The sequence below is a fragment of the Ctenocephalides felis genome, unplaced genomic scaffold (assembly GCF_003426905.1).
Source record: "Ctenocephalides felis isolate EL2017-DRISC unplaced genomic scaffold, ASM342690v1 CF-g0.4_SCAFFOLD_01886, whole genome shotgun sequence".
Lineage (NCBI taxonomy): Eukaryota > Metazoa > Arthropoda > Insecta > Siphonaptera > Pulicidae > Ctenocephalides > Ctenocephalides felis.
In genome coordinates this window covers 98,863,470-98,878,440 of record NW_020538040.1, presented here as the reverse complement: position 1 = coordinate 98,878,440, position 14,971 = coordinate 98,863,470, and the positions used below count along the sequence as shown (strand labels likewise).

The 14,971-nt window shown below is 29.5% G+C and overlaps 1 protein-coding gene across 1 annotated transcript in view; it reads left to right on the top strand.

Annotated features, from left to right (window-relative positions):
- Positions 1–509: 509 nt before the first annotated feature.
- Positions 510–14,971, top strand: part of LOC113378245 — a 74,462-nt gene continuing 60,000 nt past the window's right edge. Inside the window, exons 1-2 of the mRNA XM_026618771.1 lie at positions 510–528; positions 8,884–8,942. The gene's annotated coding sequence lies outside the window, so the exon portion shown is untranslated. The remainder of the gene's footprint in view (positions 529–8,883; positions 8,943–14,971) is intronic.

Below are 14,971 nucleotides of genomic sequence, written 5' to 3'. Positions count from 1 at the left end.
TTAAAACAATTATTGATTATTTTTATTACTCGAATTTTTAATTACGGTGCGTGAAGTTCCAGCAATTTGCATTAAGGCACGATGCCATGCACCACTAATTTTCTTAGCGTTTCACTAATTCTCGTGCGTTCTGGAGTTATTTCGTCATGAAGAAAAACCCGACTTATTTTTATATATATATAGAAGATTACAACTGTTTGAATTTATAAAATAAACTTTAATCATTTTTCCCCAATTTCGATGTCCGTTTACCACCACTACCCCGGTTCGATCTGGCAGAGCGCGCGTGTCCGTCTGCGGTCGTAGATTAAACGCTATCGCTGCCTTTTCATAGAACTATAATTAAGTTAAAGACAAAATGTTGCGACATGTTTATAGGAAATAAGTGCGATTCATTTTGTTCATGTTCTCGGTGATAGTGTAATTATACCAAATTCCCAAAGGCAATAGAACAATAATTATTTGATATGTTTATATCTGTTACAGAAAAATTCATAAAAGGTGTTGAAGTGATGGGTTTGAGATTAGGTTAGGTTAAAATGTTATTCTAACGCAATGCGGTGTATTCGATAAGATGAAATAATATTAAATCCAACTTTCTCCTCCAAGAAATTATTTATACTACAGTGGTGTCATATGTAATATCTTTCCATATAATTGTTTGCATTTTACTATGGTTTTTAATTAAGAGATTTTAATATGAGCGCTAGGGGTAATTTATAAGAGGGGTGACTAACGACAGACGTTTTTCAATAGGCTCTTAAACCATATTATAATTATTTTATCTCGATTGGACATGTAAACCGTCCTTCCTTAATATTGTCATAGCAACTGTCCCGTAGGCCGACAAAACTGTGCAGGTCCGTCATTTTTGACAGGTAATATAAGATTGATCAAAAAATTTCGGTCTGTGATAATGTGTAACAAATATTATGATTGCTAAATTGTATGAATAGTGTTTTGATTCACATCTGGGGTTAGTTGAAACAAAAAATCTGGGGTTAGTTGAAAATACAGATTCAAGTGAAGAAGATTAGGTGGAATTTATAGTTTATAATATGTGGGCCTATGTAAATTGTGATACAGGAGACACTATATATTTTATTTGTATTATGATAATAATTTTAGTTTACTTTGATTTATGATAAAAATTTATATTGCAGGAGACAATATATATTTAATTTGTTTAATTATAGTTTGCGTTGATTTATGAAAAGAATTACTTAGATACAAGTAAGTTTTCTTAAAAATGAGTAGAGAATAAATTATCAGAGGTATTATTATCGTTACTACTTACCCCGGCAGTTGTTATAACTAGTCCCAAACACGGGGTATGTTGTAACACGGCATTTTTTCAAGAAAACGATTAATTGTTAAATAATTAACAATAGTTATAGTGTTATTTTTACTTGATTTGGTGGAGGAATAGTTAGAGTAAGTAGCCATATTTATTTCGTAAAAATATAATCAGTGGATCTCAAGATATATTAATTTGAAAAAAAAAATTGTTACAACAAGCCCCTAGCTCATCTATATAGATAACATATTTTATTTTAAACTATATTATAACGGCAAAATATTGTACATATATGTCAAAATCCTATTTTTCCTCTTTTATTTATGTGAGTTCTACCCAAATAATTACTAAATATCATTTCTTGACAGATAGTAATTTTTACTGGAAAAAATTGAACTCTAAACTATTTTTTAATTAAAAATTAAAATTATAAATGTATGAATGTAATCATTTTTAAGCAATTTTTTATTGATTTATCTGTTCTTTATTTTAATTTTTCCCTTAAATATGTTGAAGAATTACAAATACTGATTGCACTGACATAAGTAGTAAATAAGGTAATTTGATTTAAAATAATAAAAAAAAATTTTGCTACTAAAAATATGGTTTTACTACTTTGAAATTCAATTATGTTGTCAGTGTTTTAGTTATTAAGCACCTAAAATCCATTTTTATATATTGCATTATTATTAATTTCACTATGTCTGATATGCTGATAATTTGTTATGTGACAAAATACACATTAAAATTAGAATTTGGCAAAATCATATTCCATGTTGATGATTATTTTTTTCTCACGCCTATCAGGAGCCTATTTTATTTTTGATATATTTTTGTCTGAAGTTATCTTTTCCTAATTGTGACATTTTTAATTCTTCCGGCATTGCCCGGAACTTTATTGGAAAACATATTTATATAATATTTAAAGATAAATATTTAATGAAACAGAATGTCAATAGTGGTTTCATATGAAATCTTTCCATACAATTGTTTGTATTTTACTACGATTTTTACTTAAGATATAATCATCTATTTTATTAACTTCCCGTAATGTAAGTTATAGTAATCGCAAAAAAATCGAAAATGAAAGTTTTTATATATCTTTACGTTACAGACGTTTCTGAACATTTTGACATTCATTAAAAAAAAATGGATGTGTGTGTATGTATGTAATGGATGTGTGTGTACAAATTTTTGTCGACGATTTCGGGAACACGGTTCAACCGATTTTAATTATTCAAATAATTCGATAGCTGTTTATAAGGAGACGTGCTGATTAGTTTTTGGCATAGGCAGGTCTAGCCGTTTCGAAAAGTTTCGAAAGTGCCACAAACGGTAACTCAATTTTTTTCAAAAAAATAATTTTTTTTCAAAAATTTATAGTTTCTCAAAAATCTATTTTTTTCAAAGTATTTTTTTTCAAAAATGTTAATCTTTAAAAAAAAAAAATTTTTGGTACGGGAAGTTCCAGCAATTTGCCTTAAGGCAGAATGCCATGCGCCCCACTAGTTGTATTTATTATTGCAGTGACTGAAATAGTACTATATTAACAATTCCATAATACATTCATGTCGGCAACATATTGAAATGTGTTTCTGATAAAAATTAACCCACTATAGCAATAAATATATATTTTTTTAATAAAATATTGATATAATTTTGTAAAGATTTAAATTAAATGCATCTAAAAGTACTATAAAACTGCCAATAAAATTTTAATAAACCCATAACTCAACGTAATTTTAAATATAAATAATATTTTTCTCTCGTGTAGAATATATGCGTGAACCTTCTTCATCGTTTTTATGCAAATTTCATATCTGAAAACGTAAGATAACCTTTAATTTACACGTGCTATTAAATTCTAAGCGTCATTTTTATCCAATCGTAATGATTTTATGTTCATATTACCGTATATACCGATATTGGAGGAATACGTTCCGAGTTATTGATACCGTATACGGAAAGCTTTTTTATATTCGAACTCGTGCAAGTCCATATACTATTGGTACAGACAGACAGCTGAACATCTTTGAATAAATTCAAAATTTTATTGACAATGATAGATATGACTTCAATATATGACATTTTAGAATACGTGGGTATGCTTGGTTCAATATATATTTACTATAAATTTTCCTCTATTTGATTTTGATTTGTTCGATATGCTGATTGAATTTATCGTTTTCTTATATACTATACAATAAGTATTGATTAATTTGGTTAAACTAGTGGTGCATGGCATCGTGCCTTGAGGCAAATTGCTGGTATTTCCCGTAACATTTTTTATTAAACTTTTTAAAAGGTCAGAAGAAAAATTAGATTTTTTTGTACATTTTTGAAAAACTTGAACATCGAAAAAATTTAAAAATATGTCTTCTTTGAAAATACTGATATTTTTTGAAAACTGTAATTTCTTGAAAGTTTTTGATACTCATTCATGTCGGTTGATCCATATTGTCGAAAATGGCATTTTTAAATTTTTTTTTTCTTCGCAAAAATGTAATCACTTCTTCATTACGTTAATACAAGTGGAATGCTTTTTGAAGAATTGCTATTTTGCTGCACTCTTTGCTCCGTATGTTTATCAATAGGAATCGAATGCTTTTTGAATAATTCAAATCGGTTAAGCGGTGCTTCCTAAAACGCCGAAGAAAAATTGTACCCGTACATACACACATACTACACACACATACAATCACTTTTCCTAAGGTATACCAACATGTTCAGAAACATCTGAATTGTCCAAAATGTTCAGAAACGTCAATACACATATGTTGTATTTTTATTATTAGAATTTATCAAATACTGATTATGTATATTTCATTTGATGCAGCAATGTCGGGGAAGGGCCATTTTTATTTGCACTATTTGAACTATTTCAAATTATATTTTCAAGTCAAACCCGATATCACTAGTGGTTGATATATGTCCGGCCAAGGTGGGTAATGAACCTACAACCCTGTAGTTGCAAAATCCAAACTCTTACCACTGAACCACACGAGCCCAATAATGTAAAAATTTAAATAAAAATTTCAGAAAATAACCTCTTTATTGAAACCTACGATCTGGTGTTCCAGGCTTCTAATATTTTTCGAACGTTTTTCTATCTAATAGTTTTTAAAGACCATAAGGGCACAAAGAACCCATAATGATCACTATGAGGTTTCTGTTCGATTTTTTTCAAATAATTAAAAAAAAAATTCGTAAATTTTATTATTTTAGTTTAATACTCAATATCCAGTTTTTATTTTTTATACAAATATTAATGTAAGGCAGTAGTAGAGTGTTTGTCTTGCTACCAAACAGTTTCTTGTTCAAATCCTGCGTTGCATTTTCTCCTCATATCAAACACTAGATCTAATGTAGCTCATAAATAAGTCTCAAAATAAAAATAACTCTTTTGGGTATTACTGCAAAGAGTTAACATATCGTTCTAATTCGAAAACGTCAACCAATGAAGTGCTTTCTAGTAGCTATTAGTTCAAATAATTGTTATAACAGCTTTTAGAATACCAAATTCTGATTGCCCTGTTTTAGCAAACAAATAAAATATTTATTTTATCCCGTTTCCTCAGCTCTTGTACTGTTACATAACAAAATGACTGAATTTTATGATATTACATAAACCACATAAAAATGTTCATAATGTTTGCAAATTGCGTCGATAAAATGCTCTTTTTTTATTTATCCGCGGCCGATGGATCGGACGGACGCTGTCATTTTTACGATAACGCATGTAATATTTTTTTATAAAATGTATACGAGACTGATAAAATGTTTGACGAGTTTACCTTCAAATTATTTTATTATGTTTATTCGTGATTAAAATTATTTAATGCAATTTTGAAAAACTAAAGACAGAACTAAACTTAAATTTCTTATTAAAAATCAACTGTATCAGCAAAAATATATTTTATACCTACTGAAGCAATTTCATTCAAAATATAAATTTTAATGTGTTATAATTTTTATATTAACCCTCCGTCGGTCGGCGTGGTCCGGCCTGACTTTTTTCGACTTCAATTAAAAAAAAAAATACTTCTAGTAATCCTATCGACTTGAAATTTCTTGACTTTTCCTAAAATTTCATTAGCTGACGATCAATGAAAAAATCAGGACGAAACAATGTACAGAAGGATAATTATAAGGATATTAACTTTTTTATACTTGGAACGGTCGGAAAGGTCTGTCTAGACCACCCATACATTTTGTATGAAATATACGCTTTTTGATAAATGTAAACTAGTATTTTGTCTTTTTTCATGGTATTTTCTATTCAAACTGCGTTGTTTATATTCTTTGCTATGTGTTCTAACATGAATGTTAGTATTTTCATGACGAGAGTTCCTTGAAAACCTACCAAACTTATTGGTAATCGCAAACACTGAAAATCGGATGAATAATGCACACATTATCAACAATTTTTCTACATGTACTGCGCTCGAAATTTTTTTGGCAAACCTGTAGTGAAATTATATTTCACTTTGAGTGTTACAGCTCATTTCAAAGGCGACACACCTCATTTTGTTTTTATTTGAATTTCACATTCGTTTCAAAGGCGCCGAAAAAGAATAAATATTATTTTTCATTGATTTAAAACAGAAAAATTAACAAAAAAGTAACGATTTTTTTTATATTTCTTGATTTTTTTATATAATCGTTAATATATAAGACACCAAAAACTCATTTATCCCATATAAATGCATGTAAAATGAATGGTGGTCCAGCCAGACCTTTCCGACCGTTCGAAGGTGAAAAAATATCCGACCAACGGAGGGTTAAAATAAGTTAAATTTAATTGCATATTAGATCAATTGCTATCAATTTAAATGTAAGATTATAGCTTTAATTATCTAATTGTTTTTCAACGAATAATATATTATACTTAGCTGCAGTGCATTTTTTTAAATTTGAATAATTATATATTTTATAACTAGTGGTGAATGGCATCGTGCCTTAAGGCAATTTGCTTGAACTTTCCGTACGTTAACGAAATGTCGAAGAATTTTAAATGTTTTCAAATAGATAATTTTAAGCACTGTAACTTTCATTATTCAAAGTTTAAAGATAAATATAGAGCTTATAAATTGTATGACGACATTTAAATACGCCTACATAAAAAGTAAATAAATAAAACTTAATCAAGCGGAGTTAATTCTAAATTAAAGAACCTTATCTCATATTTCTAAGAATTATATCAATTGAATTGCAAAGTTAAAATTATTTATTTCAAGTATGTAATTAAGCCTTAGAATTTTAGCTAGAATTAAAATTAAAATCCGAATTATTTTCGATATTAAAAAAGATGTTTTTAGATCATTCAAATCGATATGTATGTATCATACATTATCATACATTCAATTTTTTAATGTATGTCAAAATGTTTACCTTTGAAATTTAAAGATATGCAAAAATTTGCATTTTCCATTTTTTGCGATTACTATAACTTACCCTACGGGAAGTTAATAAAAACTTTAAAATATTAATGCTTATTTCTTAGACTTCAAAATAATTATCTATGGTTCAAGATATAAAAATAAACTAGCTGTAAGTGGAATTCTGTCTTGAGGCAGTTATGGCATCGTGCCTTAAGGCAAATTGCTGGAACTTCCCGTACCGTAACGAAATGTTCGAGGAATACTGAATGTTTTCAAATAGATTATTATAAATATTGTAACATTGTATAATATTTATAAGAATTATATAAACTGAATTGCAGAGTTGAAATGATTTATAAAGTATATTAGAACTATAGTCAGAATTAAAAATAAAATCTGAAATATTTTCGATATACAAAAAACTAAAAAAAAAAAAAAAAAAAAGTTGGAACAAAATTTTTTTTTTCCAAAATCAATTATTTTGCAAAGACAAGCAGAAAGTTCTTTGAATCATTTAAATCGGACGCTTAGTTCTCTCAAAAACTGCCATTTTTTACATATTTTGCTCCGTGTCTTCAAAATGGCTGGGCCTGCCTTTGCCAAAAACTAATAAACACTTCTCCCAATCATTACTAATTGAATGTTTTTTAGATGATTTAAATCGGATACTCCGTTCTCTCAAAAATTCGATTTCTATTTTCTGCACTCTTTGCTCCGTATCTCCGAAACGGCTGGACCTGCCTTTGCCAAAAACTAATCAGCTCTTTTCCCTATCAATAGGAATCGAATGTTTTTTGAACCATTCAAATCGGTTGATCCGTGCGCCCTAAAACGTGACTGGAAATTTGTATCCATACATACATACACACACACACACATACACACACACACATCCATTTTTTCTGAGTTATGCCAAAACGTTCAGAAACCTTCAAAACGTCGAGAAATGTAAAAATTTTCAATTCCGATTTTCGGCCCATTACAATAACTTACCCTACGGGAAGTTAACTAGTGGGGCGCATGGCATCGTGCCTTAAGGAAAATTGCTGTAACTTCCCGTATCAAAAATTATTATTTTTTTAATAACGAATAACATTTTTGAAAAAAATTTACTTTGAAAAAATTAGATTTTTGAGAAACTATAAATTGGACACAATTTTTTTTTTTTTGAAAAAAAATGTTTTCTTTATTTTGACATATTTCGGAAGATCTGATTTTTTTTTAAAGCAATCGTACTGCTTTAACTGCATGTAGACAAAATATAAAGCGAGTAAGCGCCGCGTCGCCGTCTAACGGATAAACATTGGTACGGAACTCATAGGAATGTAAACAAAATTCATACTTATTGTTAAAATCTTTATAAAATATCTGATAATTTGATGTGCATATGTCTAATGATCATTTTTGACCGCCAAATGGCATATTTTTTTACTTTTTTCGTTAGATCTCCGAAACCGCTATACCTGCCCTTCTTTATCTTATCAATACAAGTAAAATGTTTTTTGAATTATTAAAATCGGACGCTCCGTTCTCGTAAAAACTGAGTTATCGTTTTCGATACTTTTTGCCCCGTATCTTCGGAACGGCCAGCCCTGCCTCCGCCAAAAACTAATCAGCACGTTTCCTTATTAATACGAATCGAATGTTTTTTGAATTATTCAAATCGGTTGATCCGTGTCGACAAAAACTTGTATCCGAACACACACACACACTCACACATACATCTAAGGTATGCCAAAATGTTCAGAAGGTTTTGAAACGTAAAGATATATAAAAATTTTCATTTTCGATTTATTTGCGATTGCTATAACTTGCCCTATAGGAAGTTAAAAAAATGTTTTAGGAATTTACTGTAGAAATTTAATTAATGCTTTACACATTGTTATGATTTTTTATGATGTGCATATGTACACATATGAAAATATGTTGGATAGTAGAAATCGAGCTTTTTCATACAAATTTTCTGCCCATTTGATTTGTTTTGCAGCAGAGTTTTTTTCAAATATGAAAAGTATTTTCTCTAATTATAATAGTACAAATTTGGAATGATCTTTCATCCCCTATCGGTTCAATTTAATAACCTCGTCTCTATTAGTTTTTTATGGCATGTTATAAAGTAACAGACGAGTAGATGAGATCAAAATAACATTAAAGATGTTTATTTTATTATTTTTTTCTAATTCAATTTATTTCTTTCTATTACAGAATCAATCTAGTCAACGGATCTAATCAAGGGACACTCTCACCACAGCCGACCTCAATACGTGAGTAATAATTTTCCCATCAATATGTTATTTTTGATAATCAACATTTTAATTAAATCAAAACTGAATTTCCTTTTTCCGAATAGTCGAAATGTTTATTGTGAAACATTAATTAGATTTTCATTTAGTTTTCCGCGTTCCACAGTGGAAATTAATACTTTGCGTTGATGATCTGTGCAAAATTGTGAATTAAATACATATTTAGTACAGTGATAGGCATGATAATCATTAAAATATAAATTTTATGGAATGCGATAATGGATTGCGGTAAATGGATCTTATTTAATTGAGTTATTTTTATAACAATTATGGAATTTGTTCAATGCTCATAAATTGTGAATTATCAATATAAAATACTAGAAAACTAAGCGGTAATTCGAAATATTCGAGGCTAGATAATATAAATTTTATACAAAGGTTTGAAATTAAATCGAATTATTCATGGGGTAGGTGGAGCAAATGTCAATTTACTGACAGACACACAGAGTTTCCGTTATTTATAATATATAGATTTTGATAAATGACTATTGTGAAGTTTCACAAGATGTGAGAAATTAAGCCTATTACAATTTTAAAATTCAAATGCTGAATTGGTAACTTGGGCACAATCAGTCAAAATATAACTTAATATAAGACAACAAAAAGTTACTTTTATGATAACATTGTTATTTGTACCATTTGGAGGTTAGGTTTGATATGATATGATGTACTAGTAATGATTAATAATTCAAACTTTTCATCATTGCATCAGTTTTTTGGACTCTTGGTAATTAAAAAGTTTACATCAACTACTAGTACTAAGTTCATACTAGCTATTGTAGTTATTGTTAATTATGATTCTATTAAATTTTGGAAAATATATGGTATAACTGCACGTTATTTTATTAGTTTCTCGTACCTAAAATAAAAACTCCGGAATATAAAAATGATTACTCTTGGTCGATGATTATTTAGTTATCATTAGATGAATGGTTGAAAGTAGGTATGATAAACTAGTGTTGAAATAATAGGTTTTTTTGGTGAACATATATTCATTGCCAATCAAAATATACATAATTTTTTAAGACAATATGTTGTTCTTTATGCCTTCTAAGAGTTTATCTACAATGCGACATCTTTGTTTGACATTTTGTTTAAGATCGTATGGCAATTTTTTTTCATCTTTGAGGAGATTCCTCACTCAGTTCGTTTAAATATTTGTTTGGATGACCTGGTAATTCTAAATGAAACAAAAGGTGAATGAACATTTATCCCAAATCGACTATTCTTGCCTTGGCTAAAAACCAATAAGATCAGGAATATAACTCAGTTTATTTTTTAACTTCTCGTGGAGTAAGTTAAAGTAATCGCAAAAAAATCATAAATGAAAATTTTTGCATATCTTCATATTTTGAAGGTTTCTGAACATTTTGGCATACCTTATTATTAGAAAAAATGGATGAATGTGTGTGTGCGCGCGTGTGTGTGCGGATACAAATTTTCGTCGACGATTTTGCGAACACGGACAAATCGATTTGAATAATTCAAAAAGTATTCGATTTCTACTGATAAGGAGACGTGCTGATTAGTTTTTGGCAAAGGCAGGTCTAACCATTCTGCAGATACGGGGCAAAAAGTGTCAAAAACGGTATTTCAGTTTTTGAGATAATGGAGCGTCTGATTTAAATAATTCAAAAAATATTTTACTTGTATTGACAAAATGAACAACTGGTGAAATTTTTGTGAGGCAGGTCCAGCGTCTTGCTTAAAAAAATTTCAAAATTTTCAAAATAAATCAAAATACAAAAAAATCAAATTTTTCAAAAAAGTCAAATTTTTTCAAAAATTTTAAAATTTCTCAAAAAATTATTCTTTTCAAAGTTCTGCTAAGTTTATTTTTAATAATTTTGTTTTCGGTACAGGAAGTTCCAGCAATTTGCCTTAAAGCACCACTAGTTTTATAATTATTTTGAGAGTCTTATTTTACTTAATACTAGTAGGTTTTCTCAGATGGCACGCAAGCAGTTGTCCTATCTCTGTGTGATGAATTTATTATTACAATTTCTGTAATATGACGAATATTTATTGATGCAGCCATGCCGTATCAGGGCTATTTCCACTTGGAAACATATTGCTGTCTATATTTCCAAATATATTGTCACTACTGCTTGACAACAGGCTGGTCGAGCGCGGGACCTCTAATTCAGATCCAGTAGTTCAAGCCCTTACATATGAGCGAGTCCTGTTGATCTATTAAAAATTGATTTAATTCCATTAATTAGGACTTAGGAAGTTAATTTATGTGCAAATGGATTATTTATTCACAATTAAGAGTTTATATAAAAAGTGGGCAAATGGGTTTAAACCGACTTGAAAATAACATGTCATATAAATAATTTTATTATTCAATTCATTATCGTACGACATAATGGTGTTGACGGATTATTTAATGGACCCAATATACTCGGAAACACCTGTCGAAATCTGTGTAACTGGGCGTAATCTAACCGTAACCGCCAATAACGTGGAATTAGGCATCGAATGCAACATTTATGGCCGTGTGAGCACAACTGGTATAAAAGCAGACAAAATTATACGATATCGGATAATAATTATTGCCTTGATTGGGTTTCCATAAATTTTTGCGCAACCGATGCACACGAACCAGACTTTGATGTCATCAGAGCCGTTCAATTAATAACCTTTAACTCGTCGGGTCGCATCAAATATCCGAATATTTATGTAAATTATATCATATTGAATTATATGTTTACAGCAGCGCTTTTATAGATCATTAATAGTGAATGTTGTCAATGCAGGACCATGAAAGTTTTAAGTGCGACTCGTTAAAAGTTTACTATTTAAATCGTTCAAATCGTGATTGTATGATACAAACGGATAGAACATAAATGCGAATGGCATTTCATATCGGGCATCAGGCATCAGGCATCGGGCGCCGATGCGATGGCTCAACAACTTGCTTATGAATTTAGTCAGAGTCGAAACAATATTATTCCATGGCGGTATTCAAAGGATTTACAAAGTTTCATTTAACATGTTGTAATGTAGTTAATTAAATGCCTGTGTAATGAAACAGCGTTTCAGCTTTTCTTATTAAGCGGAGCATCTCGCTCGCATCGAAAATTTTAATATGGAAAACAATGGTGAAAAATTAAAATTGTTATGCAACTTAATCAATTCTTTCTTTGATAACGCTTGGTATTAAACATCATTTGAGAGACTTTTAGAACTAGATTACATACATAATAATAAAGGCATCCAAATATTTATTAACTCGTATTCTTAATTTTATAATTCAATTCGTTAACTGACCTTATATTGGATACGACAAAGAATAGAGATAAATTTTATATAAAGAGATTTTATAGATTGTATTTTAATACACATATTTTTATACAATCAAATGTTTGGAAAAAATATTACTTTTTTGTACGAAAAATAGCAGCTCTGTTAATATTTTGGTGGTATTTCCTTGCAATTTTAGGAGGATTAAAAAAGTAGTAGTAGTTATTTATCAAAATAATATGTTATATCGAAATTTATATGTTTTAAACCTAATTTAAATATATTGAGCGAAATTTCAAAGTTTAAATGTTTTAAGCTTTCAAATAGTCGACAAGGATAACTTCATCGAATTCTTGAATACTGAAAAAATATTAATAGGTTTCTTTTTTTTATTTGCAATGTAAATTGCAATCTGGTGTATGTTAGACATTTAGTAATTAGAATGATATAATGGCTTTAATGGCTATAGCTATAATAAATTTCACTAAAAAGTAGATAATCTAGCATTAATTAATAGATAAATAATAATAAATGGTAGTCTGCCCGAAGGCAGGTTCATGGTGTGAGAGCCACCACAATAAATGATTGCCTTGCCCTTCATCCCATTACCACTATTTCCTATCCCCATTTTTTATTTCATGTATTTTCCTTTCCAAACTTCTGTTTCCATGCTGCTTGATCATGTGCTTCGGCTTTCAGTTCCCTGTATTTTCTCTTCTCGCGTAAGTCGTCAATCGTCTGCATTCTTCTCCTTCCCATTCCTTTTGTTCCTTCTATTTTACCCTCGACGACGTCGTGTAGAAGGCACTCCTTTTGCAAAAGAGGTCCGATCCAGTTTCCTTTCCTTCTCAGAATTGTGCTCAGTAGAGTCCTTTCTTCGCCCACTTTTCTCAGGACTTCTTCAAATTAATAAATAGTAAATAAAAATAATCAAAAGTTATAAATGTAAATTCATACGTAGACTGCTGCGTCAATTTTATAAAATGTGGCAAAAATGCAATTCTATTTAATGCATTGTATTATTACGAGATAACTCATAGTTGACGTCAAAGAAAGGAGCGGAGTCTATGAGTTATCTCGTACTTTAAAGTGTTAAATATAATAGAATGAATACTTGTATAGCAATAGCCATAAACAAGTGTATAAATGAAAACAATATAAGACAAAATGAAAATGAAAATATTCACATACAACCAGCTAGAACAAAAAAAAACAAGTTGGGATGCTGTCTAATAAAGTTCAATAAAGATAATAAGATGATTGAAGAAGAGATTAATTTTAAAAAAAGGTACAAATATTGTAAAGAAAACTATGATAAATAAAACCAATTTATGTATGATTATATATAAACGAGTGAAAGTGGTACAAGTGTTGTGATCATATATCAATAATGAAACATATTATAGGTCTACCGAGAAGTTCTGTCTTAATCTATGGTATCATTTTCACCACTTGTTTATTTCATATTCGATTTTTTTATATTTTTTTAACTTCCCATAGGGTAAGTTATAGCAATTGCTGAAAAATCTAAAATAAAAAAAATTGTATATCTTTACGTTTCAGAAGTTTCTGAACATTTTGGCACTCCTTACAATTAGAAAAAATGTAAAAAATTTCATTTTTGATTATTTTTTGCGATTACTGTAACTTAGCGTCCAGTTAAAAAAGTTCAAAATTTTCAAAATATATAAATATAAGTATAATGCATGACCTTACGATGCTATGCACCACTAGTTTATGATCTTTTATACCAGACGCTCCCTTACATTGGATGCACATATAGAAGATATATATTGTAAGGGGTATTCATCCATTCGTAATAATTATAAATGAATATTATAAATATAACGGTCAGAATATGAACAAACGCAGTTAGTGGTACAACAATGTATGCACAATCCTTGCACGTGTTTGTTGATAAAATTCCTTTCTAGACCACAAGATAAGCTACAGCAACTGCATCTATAGTATTGCACTCAAACGACGAATCAACATGCTCGTAAAATATTGTTATCTAGGAATACAAAGTTACTTTGAAAGGCGAAGCTTGTAAATGACGCAATAGTCTTAAGTCTTCAGTCAGTCGTAGGTTCTGTCGGTAGTCATATTTTAGATGGTGACATATTTAATCATTCGGTTGTTTAAGTTATGTGTAAAGTGTACAAGAAATCATGAAATAGAAAAAAAATATCAAAGTTTATCTGAACATTTTGTACAGTGGTGATAGGCAATTATTGTTAGCAGCAGAAAGAACCTACATTTTGTTTGGTGCCATCGGGGGATGGCCCAACAATATATATTATACTTATGAATAAAAAATGTTAAAATTTTATTAAAAATTAACAAAATTTGTGGTACACGTAAAGTTTCATTGGTGAAAGTATGTAGTCAAGAGAGATAACTTAAGTACGGTAGAACCTCAGTTGTACGGATTCGCAATTATCCGGACTACCAACCGCGACAGAGTTATATGTATGTACATACTAGAGATGGGCTTATCATATCCGAAGCCGGATCGACTCGGATTTGACTCCGCTTCATGGTGGAGTTATATCCGCTTAACAACTCCACGACTCCGACAATTTTGAATCCGAAATACTCGACACAAATGTGTTCTAATGTGCGTTGTTTATGTATCTAAGGATTTGTCAAATCCCACTAATTATTAAAAATGAAAATTTATGAATAAATATCAATAAAATAATTTTTCTAAAAAAATAAACAAATAAACGAATAAATGACAA